This window comes from Coregonus clupeaformis, chromosome 6 (genome assembly GCF_020615455.1).
Source record: "Coregonus clupeaformis isolate EN_2021a chromosome 6, ASM2061545v1, whole genome shotgun sequence".
Taxonomy (NCBI): Eukaryota; Metazoa; Chordata; class Actinopteri; order Salmoniformes; family Salmonidae; genus Coregonus; species Coregonus clupeaformis.
In genome coordinates, this window is record NC_059197.1 from 2,351,992 (window position 1) to 2,359,733 (window position 7,742).

Consider the following 7,742-nt stretch of genomic DNA (forward strand, 5'->3'; position numbering starts at 1 on the left):
GATGTCCTAACCGACTTGCCAAAACTATAGTTTGTTAACAAGGAATTTGTGGAGTGGTTGAAAAACGAGTTTTAATGACTCCAACCTAAATGTATGTAAATTTCCGACTTCAACTGTATATACTGTATTCTAGTCAAGGCTCATCATATATAACTACTGCTGTACACACCTTTTCTATTCATATACTGTCCATAATGTCTATACACACCATCATATACATATATATTTATATTCTGGACTCTGACATTGCTCATTCTAATATTTCTATATTTCTTAATTCCTTTATTTAAATGTCTTGGGATTTGCGTGTATTGTTTTGTATTGTTAGGTATTACTGTACTGTTGTAGCTAGGAACATAAGAATTTCGCTACACCCACGATAACATTAGCCAAATTTGTGTAAGCAACAATTTGATTTAATTTGATAACAGCAACAACAGAACTTCGCAATAACATAACAAATGTGTCATTGTGTGCTCTGCCAATGCTACTTCCTATCACTTTTACTCTCAATTTACTATCGCTTTACTCTCAATTTAGTTACAGAATGGGACTTAACATCTTAGAAAACATGACATAACGTCAATTGTAACATCTACGAAAGGTCTTTGTCTCCCTCTAGTGTAATACAAATATATATATATATATATATATTTTACATTTACATTTTGGTCATTTAGCAGACGCTCTTATCCAGAGCGACTTACAGTTAGTGAGTGCATACATCATTTTTTATACTGGCCCCCCGTGGGAATTGAACCCACAACCCTGGCGTTGCAAACACCATGCTCTACCAACTGAGCTACATCCCTGCCGGTCATTCCCTCCCCTACCATGGACAATACTGGGCCAATTGTGCGCCGCCCCATGGGTCTCCCGGTCGCGGCCGGCTACGACAGAGCCTGGATTATATATATATATATATATATATATATATATATATATATATATATATATATATACAGTACCAGCCAAAAGTTTGGACACACCTACTCATTCCAGGGTTCTTCTTTATTTTACTATTTTCTACATTGTAGACTAATTGTAGTGAAGATATCAAAACTATGAAATAACACATATGGAATCATGTAGTAACCAAAAAAGTGTTAAACAAATCAAAATATATTTTACCCTTTGACTTGATGACAGCTTTGCACACTCTTGGCATTCTCTCAACCAGCTTCATGAGGTAGTCACCTGGAATGCATTTCAAGTAACAGGTGTGCCTTCTTAAAAGTTAATTTGTGGAATTTCTTTCCTTCTTAATGCTTTTGAGTCAGTCAGTTGTGTTGTGACAAGGTAGGGGTGGTATACATAAGATAGCCCTATTTGGTAAAAGACCAACTCCATATTATGGCAATAACAGCTCAAATAAGCAAAGAGAAATGACAGTCTGTCATTTCTTGAAGACATGAAGGTCAGTCAATCTGGAAAATGTAAACTTTGAAAGTTTCTTCAAGTTCAGTCGCAAAAACCATCAAGCCCTATGATGAAACTGGCTCTCATGAGGACCGCCACAGGAAAGGAAGACCCGGAGTTACCGCTGCTGCCAGAGGATAAGTTCATTAGAGTTAACTGCACCTCAGATTGCAGCCCAAATAAATGCTTCACAGAGTTCAAGTAACAGACACATCTCAACATCAACTGTTCAGAGGGGACTGCGTGAATCAGGCCTTCATGGTCGAATTGCTGCAAAGAAACCACTACTAAAGGACACCAATTTGAAGAAGAGACTTGCTTGAGCCAAGAAACCTGAGCAATGGACATTAGACGGGTGGAAATCTGTCCTTTGGTCTGATGAGTCCAAATTTGAGATTTTTGTTTCCAACCGCCGTGTCTTTGTGAGACGCAGAGTAGGTGAACGGATGATCTCCGCATGTGTGGTTCCCACCGTGAGGCATGGAGGAGGAGGTGTTATGGTGTGGGGGTGCTTTGTTGGTGACATTGTCTGTGATTTATTTAGATTTCAAGGCACACTTAACCAGCATGGCTACCACAGCATTCTGCAGCGATACACCATCCCATCTGGTTTGCACTAAGTGAGACTATAATTTGTTTTTCAACAGGACAATGACCCAAAACACCCCTCCAGGCTGTGTAAGGGCTATTTGACCAAGAAGGAGAGTGTTGGAGTGCTGCATCAGATGACCTGGCCTCCACAATCACCCAACCTCAACCCAATTGAGATGGTTTGGGATGAGTTGGACGGCAGAGTGAAGGAAAAGCAGCCAACAAGTGCTCAGCATATGGGAACTCTTTCAAGAACGTTGGAAAAGCATTCATGACGCTGGTTGAGAGTATGCCAAGAGTGTGTCATCAAGGCAAATGGTGGCTACTTTGAAGAATCTAAAGTCAAACACTTTTTTGGTTACTACATGATTCCATATGTGTTATTTCATAGTTTTGATGTCTTCACTATTATTCTACAATGTAGAAAATAGTAAAAAATAAAGATAAATCCTTGAATGAGTAGGTGTGTCTAAACCTTTGACTGGTAGTGTGTATATATAATAAAACACCAAGTTATAAAACCTAATATGACGCAGTTAGGGTGTGCCTTACGCCTATAAAATACTATTGTCATTTAATCACTTTATGGATAATGAAGTAATTAACAATGGTAAGTACAGCTGTTTTTATAGTTTGTCTTATCACTATTGTAAATTAGCCTACTTGAATAAAAATTTTTATTTAGTCCGATTTTTACGAGAATATAAAGTAGCCTATTTCACACTGTATTAAGTTGTTAAGTCACTTAATGAGCCAAACTTGACTCCTCACATCTGACTCAGCTCAGAGACTGCAGGGACAATTCCTCTTTTCCTCTCCCCCAAAATTCATTTATTGATCTCTATTCAAGAAGTATCTCCATGGAGAAAAAATGTCTTGATACATCATTGACAAAAACTGGGAAGACAAAATAATATATTTTGCTCCTATGGTCTCCATTCAGGCCTAGAATATTTGAGCGCATTAGTTCTGTCTGAGTTTATGTTAGTTATAAGATGAGAGTGCAATATGTTTCCAGGGCCATAGGAGGGCAGTGTACCTGTTTACTGAAGGAGCTGTGATTTTGTATGGGTGGCAGGTTGAGAGAAGACAACTGGTTTAAACCTTACTCTACCTTATGATCTCATTGTGTTTGCTGATTTGATGTTATTGATTGGAGTATTCACCCCACCCTGTGTGTGTGTGTGTGTGTGTGTGTGTGTGTGTGTGTGTGTGTGTGTGTGTGTGTGTGTGTGTGTGTGTGTGTGTGTGTGTGTGTGTGTGTGTGTGTGTGTGTGGTGTGTGTGTGTGTATGTACCCCTATCTAAGCCAAAGTTTGATACTGTGTAAACAATGATACTCATCTTAAAGGTTTGATACAAATCGACATTTTGGAAATATATGTGAAGGGAATTTCAAGCCTAGTGAGAATTAGGATTACATCTGAGTGCAAGACATCCACAAGGAGTGATCCATTCACACTTTACCAATTACACAACAGAATGCTAAAATGTTAATTGAAGATAAATAATGCATGCAACTGCAACAAAAAAACATATAATCTAAAGTTAATTAACTGCCTGAAGTTGGGAGGGAACACTTGTCAAATATGAAAGCAAAATGACATTTATGCCTAGAGAGAATTTGCAGCCTCTCATGTCATGGTGACATTAGCTTTTTAGTCTCTCTTTTACATCTTGCGTCAGTAAATAAGAAATGACTTTCCTCCCTCAAATCATCTCAGCAGATGTGGGCTTTCAACTAGGAATGCTTTCAACTCCATTTTGATGCTTGAAAATGTTTTCATGAATCTCCTTGACTCTCTCAGACTGCCAGAACTCCATAAAATAGACAACAGACACGTTGACGTTCTTCCTCATCACGTCTTCCCTGGCCTGGACATCTTCAAAGTGTCAGCGTGAGAAACCCACGGGCAAAATGCCAGCATGTTCAAGTAAGCACTATCTGTCTGCAGCACAACACTATATTATGCTGAAGTAGTCAACAGAGCACCCACAGAAGCTCTTCTCAAATCCATACAGTCAGTCTGATTTTAAAGAATGCAAATTACTGCATTTTCAAAGGTGAGTCAGGTGAGGGCTTAAGTTAATTTGATCAAACTTGTTATTGCCATAATTTGATCAAACTTATCATTGACTAATAAGTCAAAAGGACGTCTTAAGCAGTCCTGAGTGTGAGGGGGTCCATGGTTTTGACAGGTATAAAGTAAATTAATTAGGTCTGGGACACCTTTGGAATATCCAGTACTTATTATGAGTTCTTATGAGTCAATGCCACTGTGTACTACACTCTACCAGTACTGTATAAGCAAAACTGAGTGAAAATGAGCAAAAACCCAAACGAAGACTAAGGGCCAAAATCCATTTTTTACTTTTAAAGGCCCAGTGCAGTCAAAACTTGATTTTCCTATGTTTTATATATATTTCCATCCAACGAGGTTTGAATAATACTGTGAAATTGTGAAAATTATGATAATGCACTTTTAGTGTAAAAACTGGTTAAAAAAGACAGCCTAAAATTTCTGCCTGTTTTGGTGGGATGGAGTTTTGGCCTGCCTGGTGACATCACCAGGCGGTAAATTATTTAATAGACCAATAACAGCTAGTTTTCAGTTTTTCCTCCTCACTCAGACCACTCAGTCCTAGCAAAATTCTTGCTTGAGAAATGCTCTTTGCTAAGAATCATTCTTTTTTATATTTTTCACCATTTTAATTGGAAAAAAAACACAGTAAGGTACTTAATTGTTACCCAGAAAGGATTTGATATTGAGATAAAAACGGCTGCATTGGACCTTAATTAACGATAATGAAGCGGTTTTAGCAACTTCCATTGTCCTCCAAGAGTTGCTGAATTTTCTCTTCACTTCAATTTGCTCCTCGATTCATGCAACTTGGTTGGAGAGCACTGAAATTGAGCAAAAGTAATTACCTTATTTGTTCATCACCTGGCTGTTTGACACTTCCACAACTTCCTACATTCTTACAAACATGCTGAGGCCATAACATTTCATTTTGTAAGGCTGGATGAATGATATATTCAGCTACGAGCCCACAACCCATTTGGGAGGAATTTGCCATTTGTCATGCTCCTATCATGTTTCCGAGGTTGCGTTGCATCATGTTTCTCACATGCAGATGTCTTGACTAAACACTATTGTACTTCCCTATAAGTCTTGCAAATACACAATATTGTGGCAGGTTTTTCTCTACACCTACACAGAATATTTTTTATGTGGTGAAAAACACAGAAATACTGTAGGTGTTCCCTTATCCTTTGTGAAATATCATGTCCTTGTGTTCTTTCTGTTTGCCTTCAAAGACAGGAGATATAGAGATCCCTGTTCAAAAGAACAAGATTGAGCATGAAATTAAAGTTGAAACATTTTATTTGGTCTATTCTGATATTTTGACTGATTAATTCCAACAAGATATAATCAAAAGAGGGATATCTGCCTATCATTTAAACATCTGGTTTGCCCCTTAGGGCCACCATACTGTACCGACTCACTATCATCTCTCCCCATACAAAAATTGGAGATATGAATTAACCAAAGGCTGTCCACCCATATTTACTTTCTACTCCCCACCATTTCATTCACCTGCACTTCAAACACAAAACATCTTTGATTATGTGCACAAAGGGATGCCTTAAATAAAAATAGCATTAACATGTCAGCATCCACAGTGAATCAATGGCTGGGGCTGCTTTATCATGCGTGATTAGAGAATCGAGCTGGCGTCGGCTCTGAGTGACGTCGTAGCTCCATTGTTAGTGAAATGAACACCTGGCTGTTAGCGACATGATAAATCACTGGGATATGTTTAGCCCTACCTGAGACCTGGGAGGGATACCACAATCTTGAATTACACTAACTGTAACTGTGCTCAACCTGCTGGTGCTTTCCTGTAGGCCTTCTGATGATTTATTTATTGACAAAATGTATATAGATAAAAATTGAATTTGTCATGAACCAATTACTTAAAATATGCATTGAATGAAATTGCCCAAAGCATTCTTTCAAGACATACACAGAAATTAAATAATAATAAGATACATCATATTATGCATATACATATATTAACGAGACACACATTCATGTATAGGCTATGAGACCTAATACAAAGTTTGGAAACTTTCTTTGAGTACGAATTCACTCTTATACTTTTGCATAAAGCAGCCATGAGGACAGTTGCCCAAAGGTGAGTCTAGACGCAATCAGATGCAATCACTGACATTTGATTTTACCTTCATTTCAAAAAGTTGCCTGTCTCTGATTCCTCTTGAATATAACTTCAATAATTCATAAATCCAGAATTTAATTAGGGCCCATGACGAGAAATAACAAGTCATGCTTCAACATTAAAGATACACTGCCCATAGGCCTATCCCCAGTTCTCACTGAAGATCAAAATTCCATTAATTAAAACCCACGGACCATCTGCATGTTCAACGTGAAGAGAATAATCTTAATAATAATTACGTTAAGATAATGACCACACAATTTTAGTCTTCCACTTTACCTCAAGCAGGTCCTTGTTTGTTAAAAGCACATTGTTAAGTGATTGCTTAAACAGTGTTAAAACAAATTTATCCGAACCTTAAGGGGCTAATTAGTTTGGGAAATGCATAAAGCTAAATAACTAGAGCCTCTACTAGTCTAGTGGTGCACAGCCAATTCTTCTACAGTTTTGTTCTACGCCTCAATCTTATCTGGCAAAGATAAACGCGACCATTTTCCTTTGTTTTAACTGATCATTTGGAAAGCCTGCTAATGAACACATTCGAGCATTTACTTGGCTACTATTGCTTTCAGATTCCAGAAGCAATACCAGTGGAAAAAGCTGACCTTATCTGTCTTGGCTTAGGGCAAGAGACAGGACAAGCTAAGAGAACATTTTGGTGCAAAGAAGTTGCCTCCACCACTATAAACACACTGCCTATGCCCTTGAATTACAAGATTAGGTCAAAGTTCAATATGGAGCAAAGCAGCCAACCCAACAGCGCAGTAGTTTGTTTGTTTGAGATTCTTCTTGCTTTGATATTGTGTATTTCGATAGCCTGCCTAAATGATAGATGGATAGACTAAACTTGAATTATATCACGTCAATAGAGGCCATAATCCAATTAATCTTAAAATATCTTGGCTTTGGATAGAAATCCCCAAATGTCTGTTATTTGATCATTGAATTAAACAGTCAACGTTTTTTATTCCCCCAAACAAATGAAAGCTTATCACAACCCAACTGATTATGTCTCTCTCTGTGTGTGTTCGTGTGTGTGTGTGTCTCTGTCTGTCTGTCTGTCTGTCGGTCTCTGCGTGCGTGCCTATGTGTGTGTGTGTGTCCAGTCCATGGAGACAGATAATGTGATTCTATAGACCTTTACCATTCTGAAAAAACGAATTTCCTCGCAAATTGTTCCTGAATACTGGCTTGATGAATGACAAATTGTTTCCTTGTTTGGAATTAATTTTGAATTGAGGGTAGAGGTCAGGAGTCATAGAGCATTTCTCATTTTCTATCACCACTTGGCAGGGACTAAACCCATTACTCTTTCCAGTCACATAATGAATTATACTGTGTCCTTTTACTTCTGCACAGAATGCCTAAGGATAACCTAACATGTTCAAAGCTATAAAGGAGTACCAGAAGGATGTGAACTGAATACAGAATGAATACTTCTCGGCACCATGCTGTTATGACCCAATGGTACACAACCAACCTCCACTTAAC